At 39.7% G+C, this 14293-nt stretch overlaps 1 pseudogene; it reads left to right on the top strand.

Annotated features, from left to right (window-relative positions):
- Positions 1 to 14293, top strand: part of LOC121416966 — a 29302-nt pseudogene that overhangs the window by 2251 nt on the left and 12758 nt on the right.

Genomic DNA, 14293 nt, shown 5'->3' with positions numbered 1-14293 from the left:
AACTTTTAAAGGGAAATATCAGGGAATTTTGTTTTCTTGAAAAGCAGGGAACCCTGATGGTAGATATCGGCACATACAATGCAATGATTTTTCAATCGACTTGTGTTTTATAACAACATTTAGAAAAAGAGATATAAATTTTATGTAAGCCTATGATTACATAAATGTTAACATCTCAAGTATTTGAGAGGCAGTTTATTCTAACAATTCATTTTTCATGTTTTTTTTTGTTTGTTTGTTATTCTAAACTAAAGGTACTGGATGGAAGACTAAGCCATGGAGACATCTAGGACGAAGCTGAGGAGGGAAGTGAGGGAAAGGAGACTTGCCTACTTTGAGAGGAGCTTGGCATCACATCAACCCGAACACCCGGAAGATGCCTTGTACCATGGATTTCATCAGTCCAAGAGTCCGTCAACGGATTCTTTGCAAGACAGAACTAAAATGGGGAGTGGAATTACCAGAAAAGGCAAAAGCGTACATCAACAGCAAGTTTCCCATGACAGGACAAGAGACGATAAGTCGCTGAGCATAAAGAGTAGCCGTCCATCATCTGCTAGATCTGGTAATCCTCGACATGGTCACCGATATCCTCAAGGCCCTTCTGGCGATGACTACATGAATGTGACACCTCTCAAAAGAAAGAAAAATAGGCCATCTAGTGCTATTCCCTCTGCCCGTGGTGATCATTACAGATTAGATATAGGAGATAGTAGCAGGCTAACTAAGAATAATCTGAGGCCTTCCAGTGCCAAGGCTGGAGCCAGACCCAAACAACCACAGAGAGCTCAGGATATTGAACAGACTGCGCAAAGACCATTGGCAGCAAGTGTGTACCCAAGTAGTAATGCTAACTCTAGGAGACGGTCGGAATTTGAGGACTTTAGAAAGAGAGCCAACGAAAGCTCACGTCATGCCGTGGAAGATACTTCAGAGGATAGGAGTATGGGCAGTGATAGGGAATTGCAAGATTTTTTCCGATTGCGTGAAAATCGCAAGCATTCTGTCAACGATATGTCCCCGTCATCTAGTGAAAGTAGGATGGATGCCCAAGGGACACAATCATTTAGTTTCTTCAGTAATCAAGGAAAACGCCATTTACATGTATCATCAGACGGTAGACCAGATGTTGAGGATGCATATGCGTCAAGGAGTAAAGCTAACCTGGAAGAGGGTATATCAAGGCGCATCCAGTCGCAATTGGGTTCACAGGTAGAAAGTGAAGCCCTCCAGGCATCCGAGTTTCACAGTGCCTACTCTGCAGAGAACATGCTCCAGTCATTGCTCAGTATCCGAAAGGTCAAGGCAAAGCTGCATGATGAACTCCTGTCGTCCTTCCTTGAAAATGAAGACTATGAATCAATACTTGCTTCTAAAAGGAAGAGTTCGCAACCAAGAGACAACCCTTTGAAGCAGAGACGACCAGACGTTAATGGGAATGAGGTGGATGCAGACATGGCTCGGCTGAAAGAAGGAGCATCCACCCAAGACAGAAAAGAGGACATGTTATCTCCTTTATAGTCGGCATCAGAGGAAGTTCTACACAGACCAACCGTACCAGAGACACAGGAGAGCGTCACTGAACAATCAATTCCAACCACAATGGATGAGAGGGTTGATGATGACGAATCTGCAGGAAGAAGCAAGGATGAAGGAGAAGAAAGCGGGGTAGAGATGGATGATCTGAGTTTTGATGTGGGGGCTTTGTGTAATGCTGCCAAACAAGGGGATGATATACTGAGGCAATACATCCGAGGTTTGACGGAGAAGGTCAAATCAAAGAAAGATAAGGAAACTAAGCCTACAGAATTTGTCCTTGAGGATCGGTCTTCCAGAAATTCTGGAAAGATCGACTCGCTGTTTGCGCCAAAGATGCCAGAAAGAAAATTTGAAGAGAAATCAATAATTGCTTCTGTGAGTAAAAAAGAAACTGTCTCTCCATTGAATCAGAGTTCCTTGTTATCACACAGTGTAAACGATGTTATAAAGAAGACGGAAACAGAACTCAGTGCCAAAGAATATGAGCTAGATTTACAGAATGATTCAGCAAATGCATCAGAAGAAAAGAAGTTTGTTCCCTATTTGGATACAACATTCTCCTCAATGGAACATGAACGTCAAGGGAATCAGTTTGATTCACTGCAATATCCTGTACCTGTTGAAACTAAAGTAGCAGCATCCAGCTCTGAAGTACTTCCTTCTGGTCGAGAAGATGGTTTGCACCAAGAAGAAAAGGAATCAGAATATGCTTGTGAACCATTTTCTGTAAGAGATGTCCTCCAGGAGGAGAATTCCAGTGTAGTCGGTAAGGTTAGAGAACCAGCAGTTACTGCTGATCTCCTAGAAAAGCTTGGATTGTTTGACTCCAAAAAATCCCCTCTAACAGATCCTATGAGAGGCTATAGTAAGGGATCCAGTGTTATTTTGAGCCATGATGCTGATTCTTCTACTGATGATGCCACTATTCAGGTGGCGAACAGAATACTCGATGATTCTGACCTGGGGCTTGAAACCTTTCGACCTGATAGTCGAGCCATTTCGCCTCTCAAGGAAGTGAGGGACTACAGCAAGGCTGGTGTCCTGACAACAAGTGACCTAGACTCCACAGATATGATTGAAGAGGTAATGGATTCAACAACAATTTCAAGGCAATCGAAAGCTGAAACTGAAGCACTAAGGAGAACCTATGATCTTTCTGAAGATGTTATTAAAAACAACCTGGCAGATCCCAATGTCAACACTCCATTCCATTCTCACATTCAACAATCCAAATTTGGTGTGTCCTTTGTCTTTGATCCTCAAGACACTGAAAGTGATGTTACTGGAACTAAAGCTAAAGCTGCAATAAATGCAATGTCCCAACCTAAACAAGGAAATGCAAAGCAAGGTGTTGCTTTTGAAGTGGACCTGACATCAGCCAGGAAACAACCTAAGCCGCCTCCATCGTCTAAGCCAAGCAACACAAGGCTAACAACACCAAATAGAGGCTCTCCAAAGCTTAGTCGGAACTCTCCACAGAGATCAAGACCCAGGAAGAGTCCTAGGACACCAGATGCTCACCGGGATGAAATCAGACAGTACCATGAAAAGGACAGGAGAATGAGAAAGCTTTCCTCACCAAGAGCTATAGTGTCCCCAGGGAGGAATCTAGCATCAGAGTCTTCCTCAACCAGTGAAAATCAGCCATCACTGAGACTGAGTTTATCATCTAGCATGCAAACGGATAGACCAGACACTGATGTACTTGCCCAGCTTGAAGACAGCCATGATAGTCTTCTAGACATTGAAGTCGGGGCCCCCTTTATGCATTCACCAAGGCATGAAGCACCCTTGGAAGACGAGAATGAAGTCCTCGACAGAATATCAAACTTCAACCCTCCCGCAGCATCAAATTTTGTGGTTCCTGAGAGCCAGGACACTGTTGGTGAGATGTTCGACCAAAACAGAGTGAGCTTCTCAGTCTCGAAAGATGATGTAGATTCTCACGGGCAGAGACAGGATTTCCAAAAGACGAGCAAACCGAGACCAAGCAGTGCCAACCCAAAAAGAACTGCCACCAAGAAAGGTATTGCCCGCCCCACCAGTGCCCATTCAAAGATGTATTCCTCCCCAGACAAGAGCTATGACAGGAAGTGGCCCCAATCAAGCATGGCATGGATGACCCAACATAAACTCACCTCTAGTCTCTTAGAAGGCGACCGCTCTACCAGTGACCTTTCAGCCTCTGGTTCAAAGGTCAAAGTAGGTCAGTTGAGGGTCAACAGAGAATTTGCAAGGAAGGGCAAGCCTCCAGTTGCAGGTCCGATGTCAAAGAGAGAAGGGGAGTTTGTCAGAGTACGGTGTTCTAAGCTATTTGGTAAGCAAATTGTTATGAATGTGCAATTATACCACGAATTACACATTTACATTTATGTAAGCAAACTACTATTTAAAAGCATGCCAACTCTAGAACAGTTAAGCAGGCCGGTTTTGTTCATTCATTGGTATAATCTCATTATTATCGCACAATTTGTTCAATTTACATTTGTCTTCCGTTTTGCTTTTATTATAAATGCTCTCCAGTATGAATCTGTTGTCCTACCTTGCAATAAGTCAGTGAGTGCAAGAGCACTCATATGATTCATGTTTTAAAATATAATTGCTTACATTTGATGAAGATTTGCATATTGCTATAGGTGTCAGCAATATTCAAAGTAAGAATTTGCTCTGCCTCAAGTAGCACCCACACCCAGGGAGTGGGTGCTACTGATTTTCTACATTCTTTCCCCAATACCTGTAGATGGCACTGTGTCCAGGGTGTTGGAAGGACGTGGATCTGTTGGTGTTCCCCCGTTGACTTTACAACTCATTCAAGATGTAAGTAGGCACTAACGGTTACATAGTGGAATCATGGAGCTAACAGAAGCTCTATGGTGGAATGTTTTGACTGTACAAATCATACTGATTTGTATGTTTCATGAACGGTTAACTGCCGATTCGTTCCAAGGGGAGGGGGGGCACTTCCATTGACGAGTGGATACCATGCGCGACCATGGGGTCTCAAAAAGCACCCCAAACACGTATTTTCCATATTCTAAAAATGCACCCCTAAACAAGTTTTGGCATGTGAAAACCTACCCTTAACAAGAATTGGAAACAAAACAACACTCTTGGCAAATATATCCTGAAACGAACCCCTGAATAAGTATAGGAATAACTTATTGTTACATCAGGGTCATCGGTTTTACCTTCACACATCATTTGGTTTAGTACGACCCCACCTTCCACACTCGCGCAAATCAGACTCTAAACATGTACGTAGTGTTGGGGCAAAAAGTACATCCTTTATAAAACATTGAATTTTGTTTTATCATCCCTGCAAATTTGACCCTAAACGTAGCTTTCTTAGTGAATTAGATACCCTTTTAAAAATATTTCTGTGTTTTTGACACCCTTATCACGTTATGTATGTAACATGCCCTTGAAAAAGACATCCTTTTTACATGTTTTTTTTGGTCGCGCATGGTATCCACTCGTCAATGTAAGTGGCCCCCCCGGGCAATTCGTCTATTGCCAACTCATCTACTCATTACATGGTCTATCTTCATTTAGCCTTATGCCATTCTGTACCAACATTTTGTCTATCAGCCATTTGGTCCTGTAACCATTTTATCCAATAATCACTTCTTCACCAGTTCGTCAATGACCATTTCGTCTCATTACCAGTTGGTCTAATACCCCTTTTTTCCCATCCATTTTGCCCAATTAGACCAAATGGTATGTGGACTAAATGGCAATTAGACCATGTGGACAGTGGACGAACTGATAGTAGTCGAGTTGGCATTCTTAGAGACTCATAATACCATATAAATAATCTCTATGCTTGTAGAAGAATTATTGTTTTCTATAGGGCTATTGTTTCTTAAAAAGGTTTTGAACACAGATTTGAATCTGTTGAAATCTTTTATTGATCTTATGTTATGAAGCAGATTGTTCCACAATTTTGATGCCATTTTCCCAGAAGCTCTATCATCAAAAAGGATTTTGTACACACTATGATGAACTTTGTGAGAATTTTCGGTAAAAACTTTAAAAAAAAAAGCCCAATTGCTTATGGTCATGTGTCCAAACACAAAATAGACGAAGTGTTTATAGATCAATTAGTAGTTTTACAGTTGAAACCATTTTCTCTTGTGGCCTCTATTTTGACCAAATGGCAGTGTACCTCTTTATCCTTTCAATCATTCTTAGAGTCCTAGAGGATCAGAGTCTCTGTCAATCTGGCAGCTCCTACCTGATGAGATCCTACTACATATCTTCTCTCACCTTCCACAACACATGCTGGTCCAGTGTGCACTGACCTGCCAACGCTTCCACAGGATTGCAATGGACGACTCGCTCTGTAAGTTTGCCCCAGCCATCCCCTTCCTATCTCTCCTCCTGCAAAGTAGTTTGAGGCTACTCTTGAGAATATTCGTAGATTTTCATAGAATCTGATGCTTGTGCCATTCCTCCTTAGTTGAGGGTGCTGTACATCAATTTGTATGGCAAGTTCCCCCAAGTCTGCGCAGTCCCCCATGTCGCTGCACATGCGTACTATCTGCGCGATTCTAGTAGAAGATACAAGACCACCACAGATTTTACATGCAATACCGGTACATAGAAAGATATTCATTAAAAAATTCGACTCAAATGGTAGAAAAATTATGAAATTTAGGCATTTCATGTGACGGCCTCAAAATGCAGCCTTTTTCATTAAAATCCCTGAATTGCATGCAAAGTGAATGGGTGTGCAGACATGGGGTACCATTTTTGGGTTCAATCTGAAAATGACTGCCCGATGTTTTTTCCAAGAAAATGATATATTTCTTTCAAATTTATGTGAGATATTTGGTTCACTTACTCCTATTAATATAAGGAAAATTAACAACTGAAAGATTTTGTGAAATAAAAAGAAACTCATGTTAAATCTTAACTCAAATCGCAAGGTGCGCAGATTTGGGGACCACCACCATACTGTGATTAGCTTGGTCTCTAGTAAAAATGTGATAAATCCAAAAATGATCATGACTATGCAAGAGCCCCTTATCAGTGTATTGGACCCAAATTACTCCAAATTAATCTAATAATGATATGAAATAGAGAACGAGGAAATGTACAGTACATGTACAGTACAAATCTTAGATCACTTCATAAGGATTTATATAACGTACCGATTGTTAAGACAAAGTTTTATGGTGAACGGGGGTTTGCGCATGCTGCACCGGAACTCTGGAATAGCATCCCACAAAATTTAAGGCAAGTTGACACAATTGGGCAATTTAAAACTGCATTGAAAACATATTTATTTAACTGAAAAGAATATTAACAAAGCATTATCAGCAGCTTACCCCTCATCTTTCTTTTTCTTCTAAAGCGTATTGAGACCTTTGTAAGGTGTAATGCGCTATACAAAAGCTGTTCTATTATTATTACTATTATTACATTTATGCTGATGTAAAGTGCTATATAAAAGTGGAATACGTGTAGATCTGCATATTTAGTTGAATTTTTGTGGACCTCGGATATCTGTTTCACTCCAGTTTAGAAGATAATATGTTTGCAATACTGTTTGGTGTTTCACAAAGATTCACACTTAAATTTCAGTTGAGTTGCACTATTGAGTGCAATTTACAAATTTCAGTTGTGTTCGGTAACTGTAATCACAGCATTGGTCAGATGGGACTCGCACTTCCATCAGATTGCACATTAAATTGGTTGTGCACGTTTTTGTTGTCACACTCGACTCTTTTTGAAAGTTTGTATGATCACACACGACTTCAAGCGTGAAGTTCGCGATTTTCATCGCAAATATTGCAAATATAGTTGTGCAAAGTGTGCAATTTCAGTCGTAAAGTTCACCATTTTCATTAGAAACTTTAAGAAAAACACGAACTTCACAACTAAAGTTGTGTGTTGCATGTATGTGAGTGATTGACAGTACTTCAGAGCCACCATCAAAAATACTGCTTCCACTTATGGAAGGGAAAAGTCTAAGGATAATTGTAATAATTAATATTATTTCCCGCCATACAAACCTCAGGGCGTTGTATTCGATTGGAGAGTAGAGATTTGACAGACTTCTATCTGACCCACATCGGAGAGAAACACCCCGTCAGTTTGACTCTTCATAAATGTCGTGGAAATCTGGTCACTGAGAATGGATTGCGCAACCTTTTCAGGTCATGTGCTGACTCCTTACAGGTATATTGAAGGCCAGTGGCGGACCGTGACCCGAAGGAGACAAAGCATTGGAGGGGCACAGCATTGTTCACAAACAGTGCCCCTCCAATGCTTTGTCTCCTCCGGGTCACGGTCTGTTGAAGGCGACACAATTGCTTTTGGCTTTATTTCGTTTAAGATACAGGTTTAGGATTTGGGTTGCAATAGGGTTTTCTCTTAGATTTAGGGATAGGTTTAGGATAGGGTATAGTGTAAAATGCAAAGTTGAAGTTGGTCATTCCATTACTGCGTGGAGTTTACAGAGGAGTAATTGTTGCCAGAGAAAAAGTCATGGAACCATATTTACAGCCTATTTTCTGTTTTGATAAAAAAGCGAACATTTTTCCATTTCATTGCTTGATTATGGTTTCCATGACATATTCTTTGGCGACAATTTTCTCAGTTCTAAATTCCACACGCTAATCGAATGTCCAACTTCAATCTGGGATTTAACACTGTACCCTTTTGCAAACCTAACCCTACATCTTAGACGAAATTAAGCATGGAGCAAATGTTGTGTCACCGATTATATTAATGTGTTTGCCCTATTTATGATGTGGAGGATAAAAAAGAAAATGTGTTTCAATTGGATTGATTTTGCAAATTGCATAGAAATATATTTTGATTGGGTGCCCTATCAATAATATCTGGGTAGTAGCAGCATCAGTAGTAGTTGTACTAGTGATTATGGGAATGATGATCTGGGTCCCGTAACACAAAGCTCAGCGATGAATAGCAATTATGAAAGAACACTTCTGATTGGTTCCTGGTCAGTATTTTGCGCCAGATGTGCGTGTAAACTTGATTATAGTTGGTGGTCATTTCATTTAGCGATTGATCGCTAGTCTGTGTTATGGAACCCTGTTCCATGACGTTTGCTCCTGCAACTTTTGCTCGTGCTGAAAATCCCCTTCTGAATGCGTAACATTTCCTTTGTCATAATTCAATAACTTAGATCAACAACATTGGGATACTGATGATATTGATGATAATAATGATGAGGATGATGACGATGATGATAATGAGGATGATGACAATGATGATAATGATGATGATGACGATGATGATGACGATTATGATGATGAGGATGATGATGATGGTGGTGATGATGAAGGTGATGAGGATCAGGATGATATACTCCTTTCAGCTGGATTTACTTGCAGTATCATTGCGATCATATCCCCTTGATATTTATTTCTAGGAGCTTAACGTGACAGGATGTTCCAAGGGTGAGCTTCAGGGAGATTCCATCCTTCTCCATGTATCTAGATGCTATAACCTGACATCCTTGGACACCAGCTGGTGCGCCGTCACCGACAATGGTCTCTCTGCGGTACTTGACGGTTGCCCCAGGTAAGCTCGTTCATAGGTCGTAGGGGTGCTTGTGTTTATTAGGTTATCACGTTATCTAGTTGTCATTGCAGTTACCCAGGAATGGTCGCCCAATCTTGTGCTAAATTGGATAGTTAAAATTTCCCCTGTCAGTTTGGACACTAGCTGGTAAGCTGTCACCGATCATGTTTCCTCTGCAGTACTTGATGGATTTTTTTAGTGCTCTCACAGAATTTTGTCTGCTGCATCATTCAAGTACTTACCTGGTTTATTGTTGATTGATTTTGTAATGTTAAAAAGCTTAGGATGTGCAATTTCAAGCTCAATAAAACATTACAAAAATTTGTGTTTAAAAATGGATCTCATCTGACACCCCAATTTCAAATTCCAAGCTACTTTCACTCGCCCCCCCCATCCCCGATATCAACAAGGAATGTTTATCCTTAAGTAAACAACCACGCACTCTCCCAGATAATCCACCTTCCCCCAAGGAGAAGTAATGCCTGGCAGAGAGAGAGAGAGAGAGAGAGAGCAAGAGAGAGAAGAGAGAGAGAGGGTGATTTTTTTAAACTTATTGTTATTTCGGCAATTGTGGGTCATTTTGCATCGTTCAAAATTTCATGTCGATCTTCATCTAAATTCCGAATCGTTTTTAGATATGCTAATGTCCTAAAACAAATAGAATACAAATTCATTCTTTCAAGATTAATGTCAGCCAGGAAGCTCTGAAGAGTTTGTTTATACTATTACGTAACAAGGACAGCTGCAATCCCACTCCATGCTGTTCATCAGCCTGTTGTGGCAGGCATCAGTGTTATCTGCTCTTATCAGCAGCAGCAGTCACCCCACCCCAGTTTAAACGCGAGAAATGCAACTTTCCCAAAAAACTGAAATTGGGGTGTCAATACCCCACTTGAGATCCCATTGACTAACACACAAGGCATTATCAGCAGTCAGATGAACCCCACCCCAGTTTAAACGAGAGCTCTCCCAAAATCTGAAATTGGGGTTTCAAATACCCCACCTGATCTCCCATTGACACAACACGCAAGGCAATGGAGTTCCTGTGTTATAAGCTGGTGGGGTATTTTTAAAACACAGGATTCGCGTAATGAAAGTTTAAGAATTCTTGGGCAACCAAGTTTCAGACGGTGTTCTGAAATCTGACTGGTCTAAATCGGATCACATGATATTCAGCGAATTGCACTATTGCATCCAAAATGCACTATCCTGCACTCTGACGTCATACCAAAAGTACTATCCTGCACTCTGATGTCACAGTGCAGGATAGTGCGAGGTCTGGAATTATCTAGAATTATCTAGAATTTAGATCAAATGTAGCATTCGGGGCAGCTCAGTCACATGGGGGAGGAGGGGGTTGTATAAACAAACAATATTTGCATTCTTGTGCAAAGAGGACCTAAATAATGAACTCTGTGCTCGACTCGACTGCGGACCTCGGTGCAGTATATCCATTGGCTCTTCTCGCACATCGTTCATTATTTGGCCCTGGATGCACGCGCTAACGTGCATTATTTGTATATTATTTCCCCCCCCCTGAAAGTTTACTGCCAGTAAAAACCCTATTGACATCATTTTTGTCTCTTGCTCATTTCCAGATTGGAGACTATCTGCTTGAATGGATGCCAGTCTGTCTCAGATCAGTGCCTTCGTCAAATTGTCAACAAATATGGAGCTAAGTAAGAAAACTTGCATGCCTTTGTTGGGTTTTATTCTATTTTTTTAACCAATCAGTATTCATAGTGGGTCAAAATAAATTTTCTAATTTTTCCAAGTGAACTATATCTTTTCTGTTCCGTCATGATCTTGCATCCAACAATAATTTTTCAGTCCAAAAGTTCAATATTCTTTTTCATATCCCTTTTTGTTCGAACATGACAATTTCATCTGGGTTACTGTCTCAATTTCACACTCTGTGGCTAATTAATAACCACTTTATTATCATTATTAGTAAATTTTGCATTACTTCTCGTTTTTTTTTTCTTTTCAGTTTGGAAGTTTTAGAGCTGTGTGACTAGTTCAATATCCCCCTCCAACCTCCAACAATGGTCCAAATGCTTTGTACCATTAAATTAATGATTTTCAAACAATATACATTTTCTTTGATCTTCTTAACTATCTACTCCGGGTTTATTTCCAATTCGTCCAATCGCCAACTTGTCTACTATCATTTGGTCTACCATCAGTTAGTCCACTCACCACATGGTCCACTTTGATTTAGTCTCATGCCATTTCGTCTAATAACCAGTTGGTCCAATAGCCAGTTAGTCCAGATACCATTTGGTCTAATTGAAGAAAGTGTTTGTTGTGCAAAATGAATGAAAAGAAAATGGGTATTAGACTAACTGGTGATTAGGTGAAGTGATGATTGGGCCACATGGTTAATGGACCAAATGGTTGTTAGACGAAATATTGATGGACGGAATGGCATTAGACTAAATGAAGGAAGCCCCCCCTGGCCTAGATAGGGTTAAATTGAAATGAATAGTTTGAGGTTTTAGAGCTATATCTGTGTCCACATCTCCCCTCAAACTTTATGCCATTTCAATAAACATTTGTTAAACAAATTTTATTTTTTGACCTTCTTGACAATTTCAACTTTGGTACTCTCCTTATTACGTACTCTGTGCCTTATAAGTAACCAAATAATTATTATTGGAAGTAGTAGTGGTAGTAGTATTATTAGAGAATTGTGCATGTTTTTTTTTCTTTTCAGTTTGGAGGTTTTAGAGTTATGTGGCTGTTTCAACCTTTCCCCTCAAACCCTGATGCTGCTTGCAGAGACCAGCAACAATCTCATAACACTCAACATTGCACAGTGTTATAAGGTATGGCCATCCACTCATGATTTATTTTAAGGCTTTCAATTCTGGGCCCTTACAAAGAGTTACGGTTGATCCAATCAATAGTATCTCTATGGAAATCCATCAGTGTCATAATATTTTCTACAAGAAATTTGCAAAATGTCCTTTGTAAACAAAGGAGAACACACCAAATTGTCAAGGAATCAATGAATTTATGGATATACTTTCATATCAAGAATTTTATTGGAATAAACATGCATTTTATATGATGACTTTGCTGGCTTTTCATAGTTGCGATTGATCGAATCAATCGCAACTCTTTGTAAGACAGGCCCCTGGTAGAAATTTAATTTTGTTAGGAAATGGTTGGAAGCAATCCTAAAGTGTTTATCACATGCGAGAATGCTTATTTAAGTCAAAAGTTTTAATTTAAATAATTCAGGCGGCTTGACATTTTATTCATTAAATTACCACATGCTCTTCTCTTTGTAGGAAACAACATATTCATAAGATCATTTTAAGACCTACCTTAGACTATTTTAAGAACAACATAAGATCATTTTACGAACTACATAAGACTATTTTGAGAACTACATGAGATAATTTTAAGAACTAGTACATACCTTTAAATCTTTCCAACTGCCAGATTACCGATGAATGTGTCGCTTCGGTCGCTCCCAAGTTCCGCACTCTACAACATTGGCAGCTTAAAGGATGCAAGGAACTGAGGGACTCCGCCGTCAAGAAGGTTGCCAGACATTGCAAACAATTGAGAACACTATCCATAGCTTCCTGCCCTCATGTTACAGACATAGCCTTGATTGAGATTGCTACTTACCTCAACAGTATAAGGTACAGATAGTAGTCTTTGAAAATGCTACGATGTCGGAATAATTTTCCCGGTATTGCATTGCAATTTGCTCCACATTTTTGAAATACTGCTATTCATAAATTCTTTTGTATAGCATATTTTTTACATATGACTGTGCATTAATAGTTGAGAGCTTTTCTCTTATGACCAAAAATGCTATTCAAATTCGTAAAGCAAAATTATTCTATGGGTGTTTTGATAATTATACCACTAATAATGAATTGGACTAGTACCGTGCCAAATCCACTCTGTATAAAGCTCAAGGCACTTTTTATGAAATGTTAGAGGAAATTATAAGAAAAATAGAACAGAAATGCTTTTAGTTTTTTTTTTAAAGCTTCATAAGTTAAACAGGTTTTAATGTCTTTAGGAAGGCTGTCCCATAACTCAGAGGACAAATGACCCCCCCCCCCCCAGGTTTGAGGAAACCTGGGGACCGTTTCATGAAAGTTGTCAGCACTGACAAGTTGTCTTTCTCTGACAGTTACCATAGTAACTAACAGAGGCCAGTGCCTTTCAGCCAATCAAAACCAAGGCTTTCACTCGAATCGTTAGCCAGTGCTGACAACTTTTATAAAAAACCCACCTGATGCTTAAGATTGCAATGAAACTTGGTTTGCACTTCGCAAATCACTTCTTTTCACAAAAAAATGCTTGTCTTCTAAATTCTATGAGTTCTGGTTTGTACTTGGAGTGCATTTCATGAAACAAATATTCAGTGGATTTCACTTTCAATACCATCCTGAGCCAATCACATACAAGGATTTCAGAAGCGTATAACAAATCGTTTGTGAAATTCTGTTTCAAATTTTGTTTCATGATTTGATTCCTAGAAATATATTATTTTGTTGGTGGGAGGGGGGGGGTCAAACAATCATTAAATAATTATTCCAACCATTTTTTAAAATCTAATACTCTTTGTATGATTCTTTATAAAAAAAAAACTTTGTTTCAAAATTAAGTTATGATTTTCTTTTTGTCAGATTTGTGGACAACATTATTACAACCACAAAAAAATTTAAAATGGATTGATTTTAGTGATGGCTAGAAATGATTTTCCTATTATTATTTTCTATTGCATCTGACAGGAGCCTAGATGTTTCTGGTTGTCGGAAGATAGGGAATGAGGGGATGCGTTGCTTAGCAACCTGCTGTCCATATTTGGAAAAGGTTGGACTGAGTTCTACATCAGCCACACACAAGAGGTAAAATGGTCAATGCTATCCGTTCCTCAGATAGGATGTTTAACCCTAAAAAGACTGGGGGGGGCTGATTCAGCCCCCCCCTCGACATTTTTCGCGATGAATCTGCCGCGCGGCGTTCATTTATCACATCGCTCGCTGACTTTTTAAGTCTCGCGCAACTTTTGAGACCACAAATGTGACTCCCGGGTACGCGGTTCCAAAATTACGCAACATTTCGTAAGTACATGCAGACCCAAAATTACTCAAAAACGTGAATTTGTGTACAAATCCAATGCAAATAGTGTTCTTAGCCAAAATTAATAAATGTATCATTATTTTTC

Source organism: Lytechinus variegatus, chromosome 6, assembly GCF_018143015.1.
Source record: "Lytechinus variegatus isolate NC3 chromosome 6, Lvar_3.0, whole genome shotgun sequence".
NCBI classification, from domain to species: Eukaryota; Metazoa; Echinodermata; class Echinoidea; order Temnopleuroida; family Toxopneustidae; genus Lytechinus; species Lytechinus variegatus.
The sequence above is the reverse complement of the archived record's forward strand: the minus strand, read 5'-3'. Positions and strand labels throughout refer to the sequence as shown.